This window comes from Pinus tabuliformis, chromosome 1_1 (genome assembly GCF_031772625.1).
Source record: "Pinus tabuliformis cultivar Carrire ecotype Pingquan chromosome 1_1, CPIR1, whole genome shotgun sequence".
Classification (NCBI taxonomy): Eukaryota; Viridiplantae; Streptophyta; class Pinopsida; order Pinales; family Pinaceae; genus Pinus; species Pinus tabuliformis.
In genome coordinates this window covers 574,673,928-574,699,107 of record NC_142297.1, presented here as the reverse complement: position 1 = coordinate 574,699,107, position 25,180 = coordinate 574,673,928, and positions in this window count along the sequence as shown.

Below are 25,180 nucleotides of genomic sequence, written 5' to 3'. Positions count from 1 at the left end.
ATGTAGGAATGGGTTTGATAGGATATGGGCTCAGTTCCACAACTAGATTGAATCCCCTTCAATTTACGGTACTATGCTTGGTTGATGAAGTTAATTACTGGTGGAAATTGTTGCTGTAATACCAAGGCCATGGAAATGGTTGACATGACCAGTTTGCTTTGTGCAGAGGAAGGAAATTGTAAACAGTGTCACTATAATCTTGTGTTGGCATCCAATTAGTCGCAATAAGTGGAGTGGGTTCCTTACTTAGTTGGTGTCATTTGAATTTGAAGTAGGTCTGCAGTGTGGGTGTGACCTCTGCTAGTGTTGAGCACCCAAATTGTGGCCCTAGGTTGGTCGAAATCTTGTGGTGGGAAAATATCACTATTTAACAGGCAATGACAACAAAATTGCTCGAGGAAAGGGTGCCAAGGAAAATGATGGTGGAAGCTGAGGATGGAGAAAACAGAGAAAGGAAACCTCGTCATAGATAAATCAACCCAGCTCTTCTAGTGGGGTGGTTAGGGAGAGTTGAGGGCACAAGTTGATCTCATCTATAATTGAAGAAGTGACCCAAGCTTACCATGCCAACAAATCTAACCCAGTTAGGTAGTTGATTGCAGAATGGGAAGATTAAATCCGTCAGATCGTGGAACACTTTGATCTGGACATGGATAAGTGGAAAGCAGTGGCGCCAGATCCAGGCCATACTTGGGGAAGAGTAACCCAATACAAGCAGACAATGCACCTATTTTGGATGATGAAAAGCATTCTCGCAAAATATCTAGAACAATTTCCTCCTAACATGCATGTAGCTCCGCTAGGGCAGTCATATTACACTAAAGAATTGCAAAAAATTCAATTCCAACTGCAACAATAGAGTGGTTAGTTGAGCCGAATTGAGAAACACGTCCCTTGCATACCCCACACGGAGCTAATGGTGAATTGACCTGGTCAATTCACCATTAGGGGTGAATTAGGGGTGGATGAAAGGGGTTTGGGCCAATAGACCTGGTTTCCCTCTGGGAAGGTTGAGGCCACCTACTTTATTTCCAAAAATTAATAGAAAGGAACCACTATGCTTACAAAAAAAAAATGTAAGAATTGAAGATTTTTTTCCCAATGAAAAATCTTAACTTTCATTATATATAATATTGAAAATTACATGTTTTTTATTCTTCAAAGGAAAGAAGGGAGACCATGGATGATCACACCACTATAAACATACCCAAAAAAATATAAATATGATGGAACTAGTATCAGTCCATAAATGGAGACATAGAGAAAAATAAATAACCGAAACGCAGCCATAGTATCATCTATAGTATTAAAAATATACAAAAAAGTGTACATATTATGTTTTTATGCCTTAAGCATATTCTTCCTCCTCATATTTACTTTCAATAAAAGATCTGTGATAATATTGATAGAAATCATCTCCATTATGTTCAAAGATCATCCAAATACCAAATACTTATTGCGCTGCTTCTTTGGATAAACTATCAGAAACTTGATTTCTCTCCCTGTAAATATGATGACAGATCACTAAGTCAAATTGTGATTTTAATGTTAAATCCTCTTCTAGTAGATTTCTAAGTGTGTGCACATGAAAATTTGATAGCTGGTTGAACCAATTTATAATGATTTTGGAATCACCAAATATTTCAAGTTTCTAACAAACTTTCTCAAGAGAAAAAAGGAGCAAAATTCTAAGAATGTTTAGCTCTGCATAATTGTTTGTACCCCTACTAAGTCCCATTTTCATTTTGAAGGAATGATCCTCACTAAGGAATAGAACAACCCCTCCACCAAAACCATCTTGTTCTGTAGAACCATCAAAAAATTTCCGTGGGATTGCTTTGTCTATATATTTTGAGTGGATATGTCAAGCCCTCTGTAATATTCATCCTCCAGGATCATATTATGGATTGCCTTTGATTGAGAACTGATAATGGCCCGAGGCTTGTGAATCTCCTGAAAAATTATTTGATTCCTAGTTAACCATATTCCTAAGCAGATTAGAAGAGGGGTATTCCTAAGTTTTATAGGTTGATCCACATCCCACCATGATTTCCATGCTTCATTGAGAGAGTTCCTTTCCATCTAATATTAATAGCCAAAGTTTGATATATTAGGTTCCAAACTTGTGCAGAGAAAGAACATTGAAGAAATGAGTGATCTACCAATTCTTCATTACTCTGGCACATCACACACCATGATGGACCCTGGAAAGCTCCATGCCTCAAATTGTCTCCTGTTGGGATTTTATTTTTCAAAAGGCACCACATGAAAAGCTTTTATTTTACATAGGATTTGAGCTTCCATAATGGGCGCCACCACCATGAGAAGTTTTTAGGCTCATGATCTGCATATATAAATGGATATCCCAATTTTTGGATGTATCTACCATGGGGAGACAATGACCAGATGATATCATCATCGCAATCATGTATTTGAACATGCAATCCCTATAGAGAATTCATAAATTGAACCCAAACCCAATTCCAATGATCTTGAATTTGAAGCTCTTGTGCAGATAAACATTTTTTCCCAAATATTGATGAGTTGTCTTGATCTTCAATCTAATCAACGGTCCTTTCCCCCTCATTCGCCAATAATTGTACCAATTCTGGAGAAATAATATGTGCATTGGCACTTCCATACCATGCATCTAGTCCAATATGAACCTTTACTCCAAATCCTACTCTCTAGGCCAAACCAACTCTAATGTAACCAAAAGAATTTATTATTTCCCTCCAAATCGACAAATAAATAGAATTGCTCCATGCTAGTAAGAGGATCCATTCCCCAATAGATAGAGAGCTAATATATTTCCTGGTCACTACTTCTATCCATAGACTATCTAAGGTAATCAGCTGCCACCCGATCTTGGCTGCCAATACTTTAGGGAAAGAAAAGAGATTTTTCATCCCCCATCCCCCCCATTTTTTGGGTAGTACAATGTGATCCCATTTGACCCATGCAAATAGTTGACCCTCCTTCCTACCTATCCATAGGAATCAACAGTATACTTGTTGTATACTGTTGACATCCAATAAACCAGGATGGCCTCCAAAATTGATTTGACAACCACCAATCGACCTGCTCTTGACAACCATCTATGATACCATACATTTATCGAACTTCTATTTTTGCCACAAGCCACTTCCAGTTACCTAGTTTATAATTGTTAGGCTTAAGTCTGAATCCAAAATATTTTAGGCCTTCCTCGATCTCCAAAATCTGAAAAGGAAAATGATTCTGAGCATATATTAATTCATTATGAGAGCATCCTCTTGTAGATAGTGTATATTTTTCCTTATTTGTCTGCATACCCATGGCTTTACATAATATTTGAATGATGTTATTAAGGGAATATTCATTGATAGATCCATTAAGAAAGATAAGAACATCATCTGCAAATAACAAATGAGTCAAGATAATGTTATCCATACTTTTTACACCTTTTAATCTCCCTTGAATCCTCGCATCAATACTCAATCTATTAAGGCCTTCCATAACTAACAAAATAAGGGTGGAGATAAAGGGAAACCTTTCCCTAAAACAAGTTCAACATGAAAGAAATATTGGGTTGATCAGTTAATGATAATTTTGAAAGAAAAACTGATATACAACACATAATCGAGTTAATGAAAACATTTTAGAATCGTAAATGTCTTAGAAACATTCGAATATACAACTAGCTGGTCCTATCGTAGGTCTTTGATAAGTCTATCTTAAGGATCATGCCTTTCAACTCTTTTACTTTTAAGGAGTGGAGGCCCTCTTATGCAATGCCCATGGCTTCATGAATCTGACGATTCTCCAAAAAAACATTTTTTTCTTTGGAGATATGCTAAGATAGGATAGGCTTGATATGATTTGGAATAATTTTGGCAATAATATTGTATCTTCAATTACAGAGGGAGATAGGCTACAAATCATTAAAAAAAAAATGATTATCATATTTTTGGAGTAATGCAATAAAGGTTTCATTGAAAGCTTCATACATTCTTCTGGTTGATATGCATTATTCAATCATTTTAAGGATTTTCTAGCTGATGAGATAAACAAATGCAAGAAATAATTCTATGGCCAGCCATATGGGCCTAGGATCTTGTCCTTTTTGAACCACTTCAAAATAGACTCTATAGTAACCAACATATTAAATTCTTTGTTTACTTCACCTTCTACGAATCAAGGAAATAAATTGGAAACCCTGATGATTTTAGCCAGTGATGCCTCCCTTGGAGATTTAAACAAGGAACCAAAATGATTATGTCCCAAATTTTCCAAATCCATAAAAGTGTGAACATGTGAACCTGTTTTATCATCCAAAGACCAAATAGTGTTAATTTCTTTTTGGCCCCTTGAAAATTGTTGGTAAAATTTTGTGTTATCATCTACTTCCTGTAACCATATAGTCCTACTTCTTAGTCACCATGTCTCCTCTCTTTCCTCTAGCAATCTTCTCTTTTTAGCCTCCAATTGGGTAATGTGTAATTTGAATTCTATATTGATGTATCTACTGTTGTTGGGATCTTCTAATCAAGTCAATTCTTCCTTAATTGGCCGGAGGGCTTCATCCTCCTTTCTTCTTTTATTTTTAACCCACTCAATAGTCTTATGTTTCAACCTTGATAAATTGATGGCAAAATGTTTTGCTGCTAATGAATCCTCATTGAGTGCTCATGGCTACCAAACTTCCTTTACAATCCCCTAAAACCCCATATCTTTCATCCACGTAGCATTAAATTTAAAGGGTGTTCAAGGTTTTAGAGGGATACTAGTTACTTCTAAGAATATAGGTGAATGATATGATATACTGCCTGATCCAACCCATTATATGATTGATGTAACTTTATCCATCATTGCTTATCTAATTAAAATCTTGTCAAGTCTCATGGCTAACATTGCATTGCCAGTCCTCTAATTCCTCTAGGTGGGATTGAGGCACACGACTTCAATATCAATAAATCTGTTGGCTTACAATAAATGCTCTAAAAACTAGTGAGCGAGTCCACTTTAGCATGACTCCCCTAAGATTTTACACTACCTAGAGAAAAATTTAAATATCCACAAAATATTATGTTATTGGGCGGCATGACCGACAACCTCTTGATTTCTTCCCAGAAATTCATTCAATTATGACATGGTCCATAAACATTTACAACCTAACTTCTATACCTAATTCTTCAGAGACCACATCAGCCTCAATCAATACTTCTCTTCCCCATACATTTAATATCTTAATCGTTCTACATTTGATGCCTATGGTGATACCCCCAGATCTTCATGTAGCGTAAAGTACATAAAAGGACCATCCCTTCTCTACAGACTCCAAAAAAGAAACTACATCCAAATTATTCCCCAACGTTTCTTGTAAAAATATGACATCCAACCTTTCAAAATCAATAAGATGCCTAAGGGCTATTTTTTTTGTGGGGCTAGCCATCCCCTACAATTAGAAGATAGCCACTTCATCGGAGATGATGTTGAGGGTGAATTTTTCTCTAATAACGCCATTTATAGATAATTGTCTTCCCTCTGCGATATTCATACTCACTTTATGAATATCTTTAAAGATATAGGATTATTGACCTCTAGGAAATTTAGTACATTTAGGAGGTGATGAAGGACCTATTCCCCCCCTCATGTCCCCCAACACAACAATATTCTTAGATAACGATCTCAGATTATATTTGTGACTCACATAGGATTCCGACGAATCTTTGGATAAAGGAGTACCCACATGAGGGGCCACAGAGGGTATGACAGGGAAAGGTGTCGGGAAACATACAGGGAAATATGCAATAAGGGAAGTAATAAAATTCAAATTGCATGATGATCGAACCACCCCATGACTAATAGCAGGACTAGATATTACAGAGAAAATAGAAGGAATCACTAAATTTATTAGATTAGTAGATGGGAGAGAGATAGCGGTATTAGGGAGGGGCACATATTGAAATTCCCTTGAATGAGTGACCATTGGAGCAGAAATATGATGATCAATTTCACATTGTCCATCATCCCTGCCAACCACCATAGTCCTCTAAACCAAGCTTTGTTGAGGTGTAGGTGTCGATGCACGATTATCTTCTTTGACCCCCTGTACATCATCATCTTCCGCGGGCTTTTCTCCACCAGGTTTTTCTTTGGAAACCATGGTACACTCCTTATAAATGTGTCCCACTTCATGACACCACCCACACCTAAACAACACTCCCTCATAATCCAATTTTTGCAATCTGGTATGACCCCGACACTTAAGCATCAGGCTTTCCACTAAACCTTCCTTGGTGTCAAGATGAACCAAAATTTGGGTGAAATCCATTTTTCCAGTGTCCTGAAAAGTCATCATAATCCAGAAAAACCCCCAAATCATCCCCAATCCTTTTGAATACATCTTTCGTCAAAAAATAAAGAGGTAAACCAAGCAGCCTAACCCATATCGGAGCTGTCCCTAGTTTTTCTTTTTCATGATCGAAGAGAGGATACCATATTTACAACATGATGGGTGCCCATTCAATGTGATAGCATTTGGACAAGACCCAAGATGCATGCTCATCCTTGTTTAAATGAAGGGAAAACCAACCCCTGGTCATCGTAACCACACATGATAGAGAATCTAAAACTTGGCCCTAGACTTCCATAACCCACTTTTTAAGGCAAGCTAATGTATAATTCCACCCCCATATTGTCCCCACCATTACTTGATATTTCGTATCCATTAATTCATCCATGTTAACACCTTCTCCAATAAAGAATAGGCACCCTCACGTTTTTACCTTATTATACTTTGATTTTTTCTCCTTTTTCTTATGAAAACCCTCATCCACCGACTCCAGGGGAGGATTAGGGTTTCCTTAAAGTTCACTAATCCTAATCTCCTCTCAACAGGTTGAAGGAACACTTGTAGAGATTCCAACAAAAAAATCTAGAGGGCAGAGCCAAAGCTATACCCCATGGGTTTTCTTAGACTCCTCTAGATTTCTACCATTCTGTTCTACACCGCACCTCGAATTATGACTCCTATCTTGCAAATTTCTATATGTATATAAGTAAAGAGCTAAAATCTTCTTGGTTATCTGATCCGGGTGGATATTGGTGGCCACCTACCAAGTCCACATGGACCCCCACCATTGTTTGTTTCATCTTTTCAGTTTCCTTAATTATAGCACAATTTACTATTTTTAGTAGTATTTCAGGTCTTGAACTTCCGGAGCCATTTTGAGGCACCCATGTTTCTCTTCCAAATGTTGTAGTACTCAGATAGAACTTTCTAATGAGATATTGTGCATGTCAAATGTAGATCGTATGTCAAATTTATGATCGCAGGAAGTTGATGTACTAATTTACCCAAACGTGGCCCACAGTTTGGTGTTTCATCTTCTAGGGTTAGGTTTTTGGATGTTTAGGGTTTTTCATTGTTTCTCAATAATAAATAGGCCTTTGAGCCTCATTGTAACACAGTTCAGAGGCATGTAGCCGCCACGTCTCTTCTCAGAGATAAGCTACCATCACCCTAGCTGGTTTATTTCCATTGCTATTTGTAAGCATATTTCAGTATTTTATATTAATGAAATGAAGTATTATTTCCACTGCATCTCTGTGTTTATGATTATCTCTGTAATTTGTCACGTACTTGTTTAAATCCAGATCAGTGGTATCAGAGCAGTCTGCTTTTTCTCTATTTTTCTTTGCATGTCCCCAACGAGGTCGGGATATAAGGAGTTAGGTCTTTAATTGGTCGAACCTTTGCAAGACCAACCTTGCAAATCTTGATGGCCTCCCATGGTAGATGAAAAGAAAGACAAGGGGATAGGAGATCCTATCAAAATCTTGCTCGAACAAGCCCTCGAGTGACAAAGGAACACGATGATGGGCAGCTTTGCCTAGATCCTTCAGCAGCTACCTAGGGGTGACACATCAGCTTCCAACAGCTACTATGAAAATGCCACACCATTTAACGTGCAAGTTAATTTTGAAATCCCCATATTCGAGGGTCAGATAGAAGCAAACATCATCGATCAAATGGTTAAATCTGCTAGAGGGTTATTTTTTTGTTCATGATTTTTCTAGTCGGGAAAATATTATTTTCGCTCCTCACAAAGTAACGCCCATGTCAAGGACTGGTGGGAAACCTACTGTGAGCAGAAGGATGAAAGTACAGGATCACTATTTTCAGCCGCACCCACTTGGGATTTATTTCGGGATGCCATTAAGGAGCAATACTACCCTATTGGAAGCTATGAGGATCAATACATAAAGTGGACCATGCTATGGCAGGGAAGGGACCAAGACATGCTAGAGCTTACCAATATTTTCCATACCTTTCGCACAAAGTTAGGTATCAAGGATACAGATTAGCATTTGGTACTCAAATATCACGGCTGCCTGCACAAGTACATCTAGGAAGAAAATTCCTGAACATCCCCTCGCTCAGCATGGTATACCGATATGCCGTTAAGGTCGAGCAAAAGTTTCAATAGAGGAAGCGAGACTTTGGATCTTCGAATGCAAAGCAAGGGAAAGGTGTCCCCAAACCATAGAACAAAGGACAAAGTCAGGGTGGGGTGGCCCAAGACAACCCGCCAAAGCTGCAATAAAAGAACAGTGCTGTGAAGCCGAAAAAGGACACTTGAAAGTGGTGTGAGTTCCATAAGAGCTCCACTCACAACACAAGTGAGTGTCGAGCCAAGCAGTCACTGGTGGCCTAGCTAAAGGTTTCAGAATTAGATGCATGTTCCGACTCTGAGTCAAAACCTGACAAAGGGAATGCCAAAGGGAAGGAGATTATCGATGTGGAGCCCAACGCCACCATTGCCACCACAAAGATCTAGAAGGAAGAACCTGAAGATCCAGAGGAGGAGGAGTGTCTCTTCCACTCCCAGATGTGGGTAAAGGTCTCCCCATTACAGTTCATTGTCAACAGTGGCAGCCAAAAGAACCTCATTTCGGCAAAGGTCATGAATCGGCTAGGCTAACTGACCACAACACATCCACAATTGTACACCATTGGGTGGCTTCACCAAGGATAGGATCTTCGCATAAGCCAGTAATGTCACCTTCCATACAACATCACGGATGAGGTATTGTGTGAGATTACTCCCCTTGAAGTTTGTGATATATTATTAGGACAACCATACTTGTGGAAGTGAAATGTTGTGTATGAATCAAGGCTCCATGTTGTTATTGTTACTTTGGGAAATAATTTGTATAGGATACCGGAGGTGGCATCGCCTACTGCCATCTCCTTGATTACTGTAAAACAATGCAATAAGCTCGTTTCCAAAATCGGGAAATTTGTTTTCCTGATGATAGGCCCTCAAGGAAAGAATAATATGGTGGCCACAACCTCCAGATAGGGCCCCTCCTCTTGACAACTACAGTTAGACAAGGTCGTGGAAGAGTATGACATCTTCACCTCCCCTGCAGGGGTTCCTCTGCACTGTCAAGTCAAGCACTCCATCGATCTGACCCTAGGTGCGTCATTTCCCAATGGACCAATCTATCGGTGCTCTGTTCTAGAGAATGATGAAATCAAGAGGCAGATTCAAGAGCTGCTACAGAAAGGTCACATCTGTCCGAGTTCATCACCCTGTGGGAGCCCGAACGTGTTGGTACAGAAGAAGGATGAGACTTGGAGACTCTATATTGACTATCGGGCACTGAACAAGATCACTGTCTGTAATAGGTACCTGATCCCACAAATTTATGACCTCTTGAACCAACTAAAGGGGGAAAATATTTCAGCGAGATTTATTTGAAGTCAGGATATCACCAAGTACCAATTGAACCCTCTGGAGTGTGGAAGACTGCCTTCAAAGCCAAGGAGGGCCTTTTCGAATGGTTGGTTATGCATTTCAAATTGACAAATGCTCCTACAACCTTCATGAGGCTAATGGATGACATCTTGCGGCCATTCACCAACTCATGTATAGTGGTATACTTGGATGACATCCCAATCTTTAGTTAGAGTTTGTAGGAGCACCTCCACCACATCCGACAGGTTTTCCAAACACTACGACAACACAAGTTATGTGCCAATTTAGAGAAATGCACTTTTGTCATGACCCAGGTTCAGTATCTGGGATACATTATTGATGAATAGGGGGTGCATGTGGATCCGGCCAAGATCCAAGTCATTGAATATTTGTCATCTCCAACCACTCTAACAGAGCTCCGTAGCTTTCTAGGTCTTGCCAACTTCTACCGCAAGTTCGCATTGGGATTTTCTCATATCACTTGGCCCTTGAGTGAAGTCACCAAGGGAGGAGCAAAAGAAAAATTATTTTTGTTTGAATCTCAACAGAAGACATTCACAGAGTTGAAAGATCGCCTCTACATGGCACCAATGCTCTCATTACCAGACTTGCAAAAACCATTCGAGGTCGGGACAGATGCCTCTGACTATGCTATTGGGCCAGTCCTTACTCAACACGGGCATCCAGTGGCATACCACAGTGAGACACTTTCAGACACAGTCCAGAATTATCCCTCTTATGAAAAAGAGATGTATTCCATTGTGCTGGCCTGCCGATAATGGAAGCATTACATTTTGGGAAGGAAATGGTCATCCACACAGACCATCGACCCCTGTAGTTCATACAGACCCAAGGGAAATTGCAGAATGATCGCCATGAGAAGTGGTCCACATACCTGCAACAGTTCCATTTCAATATCAAGTATAAGAAGGGTAGCACCAATAATGCTACAGATTGCCTCAGTTGACCACCGATCATGGTGTTAACCACTATGCTCAACTCTTATGGGCACGAAACTTCTAATTGGCCACTTCTCTACAAAAGCAACCCAGAATTTAGTCACACATACCAGACACTCTTGGAGGGTTAGCATGTTCTAGATTTTCACCTCCAGGATGCCATGTTATGCCACCTGGGTCACCTTTGTGTTCCTTCAAGTGAGCATGCCAAGATGATTCAGGAAGCACACTACAGTAGGGTTGTTGGACATTTTGGGGTCGAGAAAATGGTGCTAGTATTGCATAATTATTTATATTGGCCGAATCTTCAACATGATATCGAGAAGTACATCAGATCATGCACTGCCTACACCATTGCCAAACTGACCATCAAGAAGCAAGGCCTCTATACCCCGCTGCCTACCCCCAGTCGACCTTGGGAATCCATCTCCATGGATTACATGTCAGGCCTTCCTTCCACTAAGCATGAAAACCACTGTGATATTGTGGTTGTCGACAGGTTCTCAAAGATGGCCATTATGGTTGCTTGCAAGAAGGATATCACAGCAGAAGCCACTGCTAAACTCTTCTTTGAACAAATGTGGTACACTTTGGGATCCCAGAGTCTATTATCTCATATCAGGACAACAAGTTCATCAACACATTTTGGTCCAATCTCTAGTTGATGCTCGACACGAAACTCACTAAGTCCATAGCCTTCCACCCTCAAATTCATGGCTAGACAGAGGTTGTCAATAGGATGATCGTACACATTCTGTGCATGTACAACTTAAAGTATCCACGCACATGGGATGAGAGCCTCCCCTATGTTCAGCACAGCTACAACCAGGCTCTCCACAACTCGACTAGCCATAGCCCTTTTTAGGTGGGTTTGGGTTTCCAGCCACTGTGTCCCATGATTTGGCCATGCCATTTGCAGCTACTCATGTAGATTCGCTCATGTCCAGTCCGAAACAGATAAGGAAACAACTTCATTGAACACATCCAACGTATTCGCCAGTAGGTCCATGACATTTTGGAGAAATCAAATGCCAAGTACAAGCTGCGACATGATCAACATTGGGTGCAACACAAGTTTCAGGTGAGCGACAAAGTTTGGTTGCATTTGCAAAAGGAACTACTTACCGGAGCCTATCGGAAACTCAGGCCACTCCGATATGGTCCTTACACCATTACCAAGGCTATGGGAGACAATGCATTTGAGCTCATCATTCCCCCATTCATTGGCCTGCACCCTGTGTTCAATGTGGACTACCTTTGGCCATACTTTCCACCATTACTAGACACATCCGACATTGTAGAACAACTCACACCCATAGAGTTAAATCTAGATTGCATGGAACAAGCTGCAACTGATTGGATCATGGACACAGATCAAGCACACTTGCCAATAGAATATCCAACTATATCGATTTGTCAAATAAGGCCAACTCCTTCACTAGGGCAAGTGGCTCACCAGGGACCAAGTTCAACAGAAGTTTCCTCATCTCATGGAGGAAATCAATGCAATGGGGACCATTGCTTGATAAGGGAGGAGGAATGATCCAGGTGGATATTAGTGGCCACTTGCCAAGTCTAATTGGACCCCCACCATTGTTTGTTTCAGCTTTTCAGTTTCCTTAATTATAGCACAGTTTACTATTTTTAGCAATTTTTTGGGTCCTAAACTTCCAAAGCCGTTTTGAGGCCTTAAACGACATTTTTTAGAAAAACTGGGAGAAACATGGGTGAGTGAACCAATGTTTCTCTTCCCAAAGTTGCAGTTCTCAGATAGATATTTCTAACAAGATATTGTGCACGTCAAACAGAGATCGTATGCCAAAGTTATGACCCCGAGAAGTTGATGTACCAATTTACCCAAACGGGGCCCACAATTTGACGTTTCATCTTCTAGGGTTAGTTTTTTGGATGTTTAGGGTTTTAAATTGCTCTCAACAATAAATAGGCCTTCGAGCCTCACTGTAACACAGTTTAGAGGCATGTAGCCACAACATCTCTTCTCAGATATAAGTTATCATCACCCTAGCTGGTTTATTTCCATTAATGTTTGTAAGCATATTTCAGTATTTTACATTACTGAAATGAAGTATTATTTCTGCTGCATCTCTTTGTTTGTGGTTATCTCTGTAATTTGTTGCGTTCCTGTTTAAATCTGGATCACTATCTCCACCGCTTCAATCTGTTTTGGGTCCTTTGCTACCAGTCCAAACGATAAACTAGGGTTTAAACATTGTTCAAGGAAGCAATGTGTCATCGGGGATGGTATCGTGTTCTCATTCGGGAGAAATTGCACATAATGCCAAATTTGTTGCTCCAAACCCCCAAAATGATGAAACCCCAGAGAGCTTTTCCCTTCGGATGACAAAATTTCTTCTATAAAATCATGATAAGGGGAATCACTGAAAAATTCCACTGTAGATGAAATTGGGGAGAAAACCTTCAACTTCAATGATGATCCAAGTAGATGTTGGTGGCCATAGACCTATTCCACTTGGACCCCCACTACTGTCTCTTTTAGTATTTTAGTTTCCTTAATTATATCACAATTTACTATTTTTGGCAGTTTTTCGGGTCCTCAACTTCGAGATCCATTTTGAGGACCTAAACGATGTTTTTTAGGAAAACTTGGGAAAATATTGGATAGGATCGAATGTGTGCCACTTGAAATTTGTATTCCTCGGATAGATATTTCTAACGAGGTACTGTGTGCATCAAACGGAGATCGTGTGCCAAAGTTATGACCCCAGGAAGTTGATGTACCAATTTACCCAAACAAGGCCCATAGTTTTGGAGCTTCATCTCCTAGGGTTAGGTTTTTGAATCTTTGGGGTTTTCCATTGTTTCTCAATAATAAATATCCTTCGAGCCTCATTATAACACAGTTAACAGACATGTAGCTGCCACATCTCTTCTTAGAGATAAGATACCATCTTCTAACTTAGTCTTATTTCCATTCTATTTGTAAGCATATTTCAGTATTTGATATTAATGAAATGAAGTGTTATTTCTACTACATCTCTATATTTATGGTTCTATATGTAATTTGTTGCATTCTTGTTTAAGTTTGTATCAGTGATACCAGAGCAATATGCTCTTTCTATGTTTTTCTTTGCATGTTCCCAACGATGTCAAGATATAAGGAATTAGGGCTCGAACTGGTCAAACCTTTCCAAAACTAGCCTCAAAAATCCTGACAACCTCTCATGGTGGAAGACAAGAAAGACGAGGGGGCAAGGGATACCTTCAAAATCTTACTTGAAGAAGCCCTCGAGAGACATAGGAATGTGATGATAGACAACTTTGCCGAGATCTTTCAGCAACTACCTAGGGATGATGCTTCTCCTTCCAATAGCTACTCTAGAAGCGCCACACCCTTTAAGGTACAAGTTAACTTTAAAATACCCCTATTTGAGGGTCAGATAAATGTGGACGCCATAGATAAATGGTTAAATCTACTAGAAGGATATTTTTCTGTTCATGATTTTTCTAGCTGGGAAAAGATTACTTTTGCACTTCTCAAAGTCACCCCCCACGTCAATGAATGGTGGGAAACCTATTGTGATAAGAAGTATGAAAGTACACCATCATTATTTTCGGCTGCACCCACTTGGAATTCATTCCAGGATGTCATCAAAGAGCAGTACTACCCTGTCGGGAGCTATGAGGATAAATTCATGAAGTGTACTATATTGCAGTAGGGAAGGGACCGAGACATGTCGAAGTTTACCAATGTTTTTCATACCCTTCGCACGAAGTTGGGTATAAACGATTATGAGAAACATTTGGTACTCAAATTATAATGGTATGGATAATGTTTTGTTGCTAAGAGTTAGTGCATTGAAGAAGTTTTGAAACTATAGAGTTGTTGCCATGGACTATATTGTAGGATATGTTGAGGATTTTACTTTTTAGAGTTTATGTTGTAGGGATGTGTGCATGCCAATTACAAGAGGACCAAAATTTGTCTAATAATTATTTATGAAGGTTTTTCTGATGAAAGAGTGATATTATAAGCCCCACGGGGGTAGGCAAGTTGGTAATCACAATGCGGTGAAGTTCATTAGAAAGGCGGGCTCCGTACTGAAGGTCACAAGTTCAATTCCCCGGGACTAACCCGGAGCTGTGGAGAGGGGTGGGCATAGTTTCCCAGGGGTTATAGTGGTAGTGGTCAGAATTGACCCCGTGTAGATGAGTTGCGAGGCTGCTCCAGTTGTCGATTCCTCTATTAACAAAAAAAATAAAGAGTGAGATTATGAAGTTACTATTGTGTTTCTGATTAACGAATAAATTTTCTGAAGGATTTTTTTGTTATTTCAAAGTTATGCTAAAAGGAGTGTATCTAGTTTGAAAATGGATGAAACAGAGGTCCGCATTAATTTTGGTGGTTGGTGCCTCTAGCTAGTTGGTGCTAGAAAACCAATATGAGCAAGTAGGTGCTTCATGCTAGTGGGTGCTAATGAAACTATTGAAGGGAGTGGGTGCTTCCTGCTAGTGTGTGCCAACGAAACTTTGTAAGGGAGTAGGTGCTTCCTACTAGTGCGTGCCAACACAAATTTGCAAGGAAATGGGTGCTTCCTACTAATGAGTGCTAGTGAACATATGTAAAGAAAAACTTAAGTAGAGAAGAAGAAAAAGAATGGTGGTTCTCTCCCTTTATAGATTTCCACCTTAAAAATCTTTGTGTCTTATGTGTTGCTCATGTGATTTGTCTATTAATTCTTGATTTATTTATGTCATGCATAATATTTTTGATAATTTAATAAGTATTATTTCTCAAAAAAATATTAATATTTAATCCGTAATCAAAATAACTTTACACTAATCCACCCCTCACCATATAAACAATATTTCTACAAATTATATATATATATATATATGTAAAATTAATTAATTTATAAACATCAATTACAAAATAATTTAAAAATATATTTAAAAAGTACATGGTAGAGAAATATTTTTTATAAAAAAATTCAATATCATAAAAGGTAATTAAAACATGAAAAATTATATTAAATTAACTTTAAAAATTAATTTTAAAATATACAATGGAAAATGAGTTTTCTTAATTCGAATATATACATTCAAAAAAATAAAATGTCCCAGGAAATATTATTTATAAAATAATTCTTTTAAAACAAAAAAATAAAATGCCCCAAGAAATATTATTTATAAAATAATTCTTTTAAAAAAAATTTACAAGTTAATGTTTAGAATATTTTATATCTATATATATGAAATATATATATATGTGTGTGTATGTGAGAGAGAGATTGAATAAATTTGAGTGGAAACATTAAAATGTATATAAAAAATAAAATTAAGATTGATTTACTTTTGTTTTTGAAATCACTAATATTATGAAATTAAAAATTAACTTATTTGTTAGTGATTATTTTTATTTAATGGAATAGAAAGAAAAAACATTGCATCAAGTATATATTAATAGATAAGAAGAAAAATAAATATAGAATGAATTTTAAGTTAAGTTTAAAATTAAGATATCAAATTTATTGGAAATATTAAAATACATATTAAAAAAATAAAATTAAGATTAATTAAATTTTGTTTTTGAAATTATTAATGTTATGGAAATATTTAATATAATCATATAACATTAACTTATTAATCATTATTTTTATTTAATTGAATAGAAAGTAGAAACAATCCATTAAATATACAACAATACATGAAAACAAACAAGATATGTGATTTAAATTTAAATTATATTTAGAATTAAAAAATATAATTTAGAAAAATATAATTAAGATTAATTAAATTTTGTTTTTCAAATTATTGAATTATTTAATATAATCATATAACATTACTTTTTTTTGTTAGTCATTACTTTTTATTTGTTAGTCATTATTTTTTATAATTGAATAGAAAGTAAAAACACTGTTGTTAGTCATTACTTTTTATTTGTTAGTCATTATTTTTTATAATTGAATAGAAAGTAAAAACATTGCACTAAGTATACAACAACACACGAGAACAAACAAAATATGTGATTGAAATTTAAGTTAGGTTTAAAATTAAAAAAATAAAATTCACGAGAAATATTGCATATAAAAATTAAAATTAAAATTAATTCAATTTTATTTTTAAAATCATTAATATTATAAAATCATTGAATATAATCCTATATAATTAACTTATTTGTTAATCATTGTTAATATATATTAATAATTTAGTTTTCGTCTTTTTATATACGACTTCACCAATAGCGACGTTATATAAAACAATAATTATATCTATATATATTCTTCATATAAAACGAAGGTTTTCAAAACGTCATTTAACAATTTTTGTTGGGATACATTATATTACTCATTTCTAATTTTCTCAATTACAAAATCCATCTTCGACATGATGGAATAATAGCCAGCATTCCAACATATTAAAAATATATTTCTTAACTATTATAGTAATTTCATACCATTGGATTTTCTATGAAATTTTATCTTTAATTGGATTTGAAGTTTGACATAACTCTTTTTTTTTCAAGTAGTTTAAAATTTAAATAACAATCAAAACAAATTTCACACAAAGCAGCAAATTTTAAATAACGTAGCTTGTCAAATCCCATAATCAACACCACACTAGCCTTTATCATTATCGTTAAAAGAAAAAACACAATGGCATCATCAAGGGATTATAAAATACAACTAGTTAGCGTAAAGATCTACTTATAACATTGGAAAATCAAAATGTAGAGAAAAATTGTTTTTTCCTCAATTTTTATGGCAAAAAATAAATGTCATTAATTTATAGTAAAACTTCATATGAATTAAATGGTTGGTAAATGTTGACAGACATCAACCCATAATAAGAATTAAACCACTTACTTCAATATACATATAGAGTTGTTAAAATAAAAAAAAAAATTATGGTAATTAGCTAGATTAAAACTTTATTATTATTATTATTATTATTATTATTATATTTAGAGGAATCGAGAACCGGGATGGTTTCATCCATCCCATACTGATTCCAAATGCTACCACTATAACCTCGAGAACTGGGATGGTTTCATCCGTCCCATACTGATTCTAAATGCTACCACTATAACCTTGAGAATTGGGATGCTTTCATCCATCCGATACTGACTCCAAACAGTACCACTATAACCTCGAGAACTTGGATGGTTTCATCCATCCCATACTGATTCCAAACTCTACCACTATAACCTCTAGGTACATGTGTATGTCCACGGGGTCAATTACAACCACTACCATTATAACATCTAGCTGCATGTGTATGCCCCTTCCACAAGCACAGTTGAATCGGGGGGGGGGGGGGGGGGTTTGAAACTCTAACCTCCTTGCACATAACATTCCATTTTCATAGCCATCTCCAATTTTGCTACCCTAGGTCTTATATATATATAAGTTAAGCATATATAAATGTTAAGAAAACATGTACACTATTCTTAACTAAGGGTATGTACATCCACTTTATCATGGATAGTTTTAATCTGTAAATAGGATTTGTTACAATAGAATGGGACAATATCATGAGCAAATTTGGGAAAATGAATATGGACAACTATGCAAGTAATTTTTTGGAACTATTCAAGTATGTTCCATATATCAAGAATGAAAAAGTAAAAATCCAACATTTTCTCAATGGACAACCCTAATCCTTTAAAGAAAAAATTGAATTTAAGGACAGTAAAACTCTTGATGAAAACATCATGAAGGTTAAATATCACTATGAAAAGAGTAAAGTACGAAATTTAGAAAAACATGGAAGGGAAATGGAAAAGAATAGGATGGATAGAGAAAGAAAGGGTCCAAAACATAGCCAATATCTAAATCAGTCCAAGAGGCTTAAGGCCAAACATTTTATTGCACTTTTCAACAAACCCAATTTTAACATATTATAAATTTCCTATGAAATTTATTATATTAAAATAGGGACCCTTTAGTTTTAGAAAGCCTTTGATTTTTATCTCTTTAAAAAACCAAAAAATAGAAAAAATAGAAATATCAACATAAAAATTGTTAATAAAATCCTATAATATACTTAGTTTTTTTAATTAAAACCTAAGTATTAAGCCTTGATAATCCTAAAAAACAAAATTAAATAGCCCTCGAACCAAGACTTATACTTAGGCTTTAAAAAAACCTTAAGTAATAAATAAAATGGGTTATTTAATTAAAAAAACAAAATAATTGGAGTTTTAATTCCCAAAGGTTTTATTCTTCATAACATCTGACTTATCTTTCTTCTCGCATCTTAAAGTTTCCAAAGGCTCAAGACCCCTCCGTCATTTTCCATTGCGATTATAATTAGACTTGACCTGACAACAAGATTAATACAATTCTATGATTTCCCCGCCTTCGTGACTATCACAATAAACCACAAAACTTAAGTCTCATACCTTAAAGAATTGTGATATACGATAAAGCTTGAAGCCGATGGGATTATCCAATCCATATAATCTCCCGTGTGCAAGCTATCGCAAAAGTACAAAAGCTTAAGTCCATACTCCTGTTGAATGGCAATTGCGATATGCGATTAAGCCCGAACTCGACAGGATTATAAAATCCATTCCATAAATCTCTCACATCTAAAGCTATCATAGTTTCCAAAAGTCCATGCCCCGCTACACACTGCCGATTGCGATATGCGATATAACCGAACCTGTTGGGATTATACAATGCAATTAAATTAAATATCATATACCTGCAATCGCAAAGCTCCAAGAGTCATGCCTCATTTGAATTACGATTGTGATATCCTTCCTCATGCAAATTGTGATATGACATCATTTGTGATGTCATACTCCATGTCATATCCATGTCATATGTGACATCATACTCTATGTCATCTCCATGTCACCCACCACATCACATCATGATGTCATTCGTGACATCATTGCCACATCACCCTGGGACCCCACAATTGTAAGTTTCAAAGGGACACAACTTATAACAAATCCTTCACCCTAGCCGATTTGTGATTGCGATTAAGCCACCTGGACCCGACACAATATTTAAATGGATATGAATGATTTCGCATCCGGGCTTATCGCAACTTTCATAACCCTACTCGTACCTTTGCCTCTACTCCGAACACCAATTGTGATATAAAAACCTGACTCGCCTTGATTTAATAAACGGCTCAGATCTACCCAGATCAATGACTAAGAAGACTTCGAACCCCCTTGCACTTATTTTAAGTTTCTCAAGGGGGGTGGTCTCAAAAGTGGTTTTTCCGTCCAAGCCCTATCTCTATGTGCCACTCCTTTGTTCTTTGGGAGCCCACTCTTCACAAACCACTTACCACTTCTGACCCCCTCCAAAAAAAAACCATTATCCAGTCACCTTTCCGTGATTGCAATTGCGATTTAATTTGAAGTACTCTTAGCCTCAAAGGAATTATGATATATTTTAATAAAGCCCCTTTTTGTATTATTCTAAGTTATATCCCTAGTATAAAAGCGATATGTGATAAGACTGTAAAGTCCACCTCTCTTGCCACAAAACTCAATCTGCATTCTTCTCCATGATGGTTCTGTTCGAATTTATTACACTACATTTTTCCTAATTTCCTACAAAAGTTATTTATTTCAAATGAAATTCTCTTATTAGTCACATTTATTTTCAATTTATCGATTCATATTTTCCTTGTTCAAGTTCATGACAGAGGAAGACAAGTGTGTTGATAATCAGTTCAAACAGATAGACAAAAATCCATAGAATTTGATGGAACAAACAAAGCTGATGAAAACAATAAATCACCTTCAGAACATTTCAACCAAAAAAATGTTTTTCTTTAAGTGTATTGAAGGAATCTATTTAAATTCCCTCAATGCTCTGCACAATAAATTTAGTTGTTTTTTGTTATTTTAGCTTACTTGTTGTATGAAATAATGGTCCTGAATTCTATGAAGAAAGGCTTACGAAAGCTCACACTACTGTAATTTCATACTTTGCTCACTAGAATGGCCAGAACATTGTTTATGAATTTTCATAAAGAATTTTGAGAAGTTGCATTACTGTACTCCTGGAATCATCTTTGTGAGAAGGAATAAACTGTTGCTATTTCTTTTATGAGCTGAGCAATGTGCATCTGGTATTTCTATCGATGTACCTCTGTTTTGTTCATAAATAAATAGTGAAATTATCTTTTCAGATTGCTTGTTACATGGTATTTAAAGAACAGTGTTACATGTATTCATTTCTGATCATGTTGTCATTGATATTTTAAATACATGTTAAGTAATTTTCCTTGATATTCTGAATGTGATATGAGTTATACACATTATTTTGATTAACTATTTAATCAAAGTAATCATATTGAAATATTTTCATTTCCATTGATGTTTGAGCAATATATATTGTCATTTACTAAGGAAAATCATTATAGATCACATCTAGATAAATGTTAAAGAATCTCGAGTTATAGAGTAGATTAATGCATATGTTTTCCCATTTAATTCATTATTGCAAATACATCTATTTCACTTCACTATAAGCATTACACATCCATTCAATAACATTTCATTGGGAAACTGGTCCCATTATCCCCAGTCATAGCCGCTACCTAATCGGAAAAAGACTTTTCTTAAGGTCTGGATCGAGTGGTTTTCCCGATGTGTTGAAGCAGCGATTTACGAGGCCTCGACAATTTTTGGCACTAGAAGGAGGGCATGTAGACTATGAATGGCAAGTAAGTCTAATCCAAAAATAAAAGGTGATTCTAGGAGTCATTCTCCCTCCAAATCTCCGACAACTTCCATATCCCCTCCAGAATCTCTTGCTTTTAGATCAGGAGTTGTATAATCACCTCCTAATTTCGCTACCCTAGGTATAAGTTAAGCATATATACATTTTAAGAAAACATGTACACTATTATTAACTATGGGTATTCACATCCACTTTATCATGGATATTTTTAATATGTAAATAGGCTTTGTTACAATATAATGGGACAATATCATGGGTTATCAATACCACATGTCCAAAAAAATCATAACTCATCTCATATGACACTCGTTAATTTGAAATTTTTTTATGAGTGAATTTAATTAAAAGGGAAAAAATAACATAACTATTATGGAAATACATCTCAGCCTTTGATTTTCCTATAATATTAATAGTTTTTTATGAAAATTAAATCTCTCTCATCCACTTATAGTTATTGATAGTTAAGTTAAAATTTTGGAAGCTCTATTCTAAAATTGACATGCCTATTGGCATAATTATACTAATGTGTGTAATAAAACCTTGTAACATGCATTTAAGCAACCCCTTCTACCAAATTAGATGAGGAAAACCTTAAAACTTCATTCGTAGCCCTAATTCATATAACTTAAACAATGTGAAAGAAAACCAAAAGGGATTATAAGAAATATTATCATAAAAAATGCATGGTAAAGAGAATCAAATAAAATAAACTACTGGGCAATGACAAAGACACAACTTCACTAGAAGGAGAGTGCTTAAGTGGATATAAAGTAGTTCCTTTAGGGATGATCTAGTTCCACTAGGAGAAGATGAATCTTCATAGCATTTTATCAATGCCTTTACTTACATCTCTAATTTCAAATTCCTTTTCTTACATCTCTAATTTCAAATTCCTTTTCTTACATCTCTAATTTAAAAAATGATGGTCAAGCTTAAACTTTCTCATCTTTTTAATCTTTCCTAAGGGGTGACAATCTTACTTGTGGATATCTAGGCATTTGAATCAAGCTATGGTTGGAAACATGGTTACACCATCACAAGAGGTTATTTTAGTGAGGAATAACCCTCTATTGTCAAACAAAATTTCCATATAAATTACCCATATTTAATTCATTCTAGTTCCATTTGGTGACTCAGGTCTTGTATATCCATGGAAGGGTTCACAATGGTAAGGAATATACTTATTTATAGATAATATGAGCAATTGGGAAAAAAAATATAAGGCCCATGAGAGTTATGCATTTGTATGGTCTCGCAAATAGATCACAAGAATAAGGATTTACTTATTTGTTTCTAAATGGAAAAAGTATATAAAGCAATATTCTAATTACTAAAGGGCAAAGTATATGAAACAATACGATAATCACAAAGGAAACCTAGTTAATGTTACCTATCTACATATATGGTAGAGTTTGTTTTTTTAGCAAAGGAACTCTAAAATTCCATGCAATGCAAGATGTTTTTCCCGAAATAAAGCCCTAAAATTTTATTAGTATAAAAAAAACAAATAATATTAGAAGGGAATAACATAAATATTTAAAAGAAAAGAAAGAGTTTAGGAAATAAGAAATCTCTTCATATAATGTAAATGAAATATAATCACCTCTCAAAGACACTAACAACACATACACATATTTTTTTCTTATCTCTCAATATGAATATACAGTTATATTAAAATATTTTTTAAAATATTAAAATTTTACATCTTTCTTAAATGCTAAACTATGAGATTTTTATTTTCTTATTTTTTCTTACTTTATTTCACAACTTAATCTAAAGTTGAATTCAGGCTTATGTGATCCATAACAATTATCAGAAGAAATTTCGGTGTAAATCACAATCAGAAAATCATTGCCGACACGTTTCGAACCAACCAGTGTGGTTCATCGTTAGGACGAGTTGAAGAAAACAGATCCAGCTTTGCATGTTAAATAGTCTGCGCAGAGCCTCCAATGGCTAACTTGACCAATGGCTAATTTTGACTTAGGGATCAAAGTCAACAAACCATTTTAATAATTTAAAGGAAGTTAGTTAATTCGGTGACCATACCTTTAAGGTATACATAAAATAAATTAATCGGTGTTTAAGTTAGTTAAAAGGTATCATTTAAAAATTAAAAATTATAAGTTAATTGTAACTTAAATGGGATTTAGTTATATGGAAGAAATTTAAGATAATAGTTAGTTAGAATAAATAAATAGTGGAACGAGAAGAAAAAAAAAATTAAAAAAATAATAATAATAATTAATTAATTAATTATTAAAATGCAGATAAATAAAATAAATAAATAAATAAAAATTAATTAATAATGTAGCTGGTAAAAGTTAAAGTTAAAAAATAAATAAATGAAAAAAATAAAAATAAAAATAAAAATAAAAATAAAAATAAAATAAATAAAATAAAATAAAATATAAAATATATAAAATATAAAAAACAATAATAATAATAATAATAATAATAAATAAATAAATAAAAATAAAACATAAAAAAATATATTAAAATTAAAATAAAATGAATAGATAAAAACAATACATAAATAATTATATCAGAATAAAATAAAAATAATAATAAAAAAAAAGAAGAAAAGAATAATGATAATACTACAAATATATAAAATAAAAAAAATACTGACACAAATTGAAAAGACAAAGAAGAACAGGAAAAAGGCCATTAGAAGACCAAAGAGCAAAAAGGATAAAAATAATGAAAGCTCGAAAGGAATAAAAAGAGGGGGGAAGAAAGACTAGGAAGAAAGGGCAGGAATCCAACAACTACTGATCTTCCAGCCATGAGCTCTATTGAGATTGTTAGGCCTTCTTTCAATCTCAATAGCTTCACTGAATTTACGATGATGGAAATGAGCGACTTTGCCAATAACCTTGGCCTCCTCTATACACACCTGATGCTTTGCCTTTTCCGCATGCTCTGCTAACGCGAAAGACTTGGTTCTCCCATGTCTTAGGTCTGCTGCATGTTCACTGATCCTCTGATGGATGGAGCATCCTGTTTCCCTGATATAGGGCGTCCCACAAGAACAAGGGATCAAGTAGACACCCTTCATGTCCCTAGGGTCAACGGGATCTTTCACCGATCGGAGGGATTTACGAATGGTGTTGAGGGGCCTAAAGGTTGAGGGAATATCATACCTCCTAAGGATCCGAGCAATCTTGTTCGTGGTTCCCTCGACATAGGGAAGATGGACACCTAGTCGGCGCTCCTTCAGTTCTTTTTTAATAGACACATTTTTAGAGGCTTTAAGGAAATCCTTCTGACCAAGGCGCCTACTATAGCCATTCTCAATAAAGACATTAAGGAGATGGGATTTCTATTTATCAAAGCTCTCATGATCAGAAATCCTAAGGGCCCGAGTAGCGAGGGTGTTAAGAACACCCAACTTTTGGGCAGGGAAATGATGGGAATCGGCATGAAGATATTGCTCAGTATGTGTTTTCTTCTAGAACACCGAGTGGGAGAGAGAGCCATCCTTATTCTTAGATAAAAGAATATCCAGGAAAGGGAGGCAACCATTGACCTCTTTTTCCATGGTGAACTTAATGGTAGAGGACTGACAGTTGAGGTGATTGAAGAAGAGATCCAGTTCCTCTTGGCCATGGGACCAAATGACATTCATGTCATCTAGACGAGCCGAGGCGAAAGCTTGGGCTTCGAAATCTTTCATAAAAAGATTCGCAACAATAGGGGAAAGGGCGGAGCCCATGGCAACACCGCAAGTCTGTTCAAAGAACTCACCCTCGAAACAGAGGAAAGTGGAAGTGAG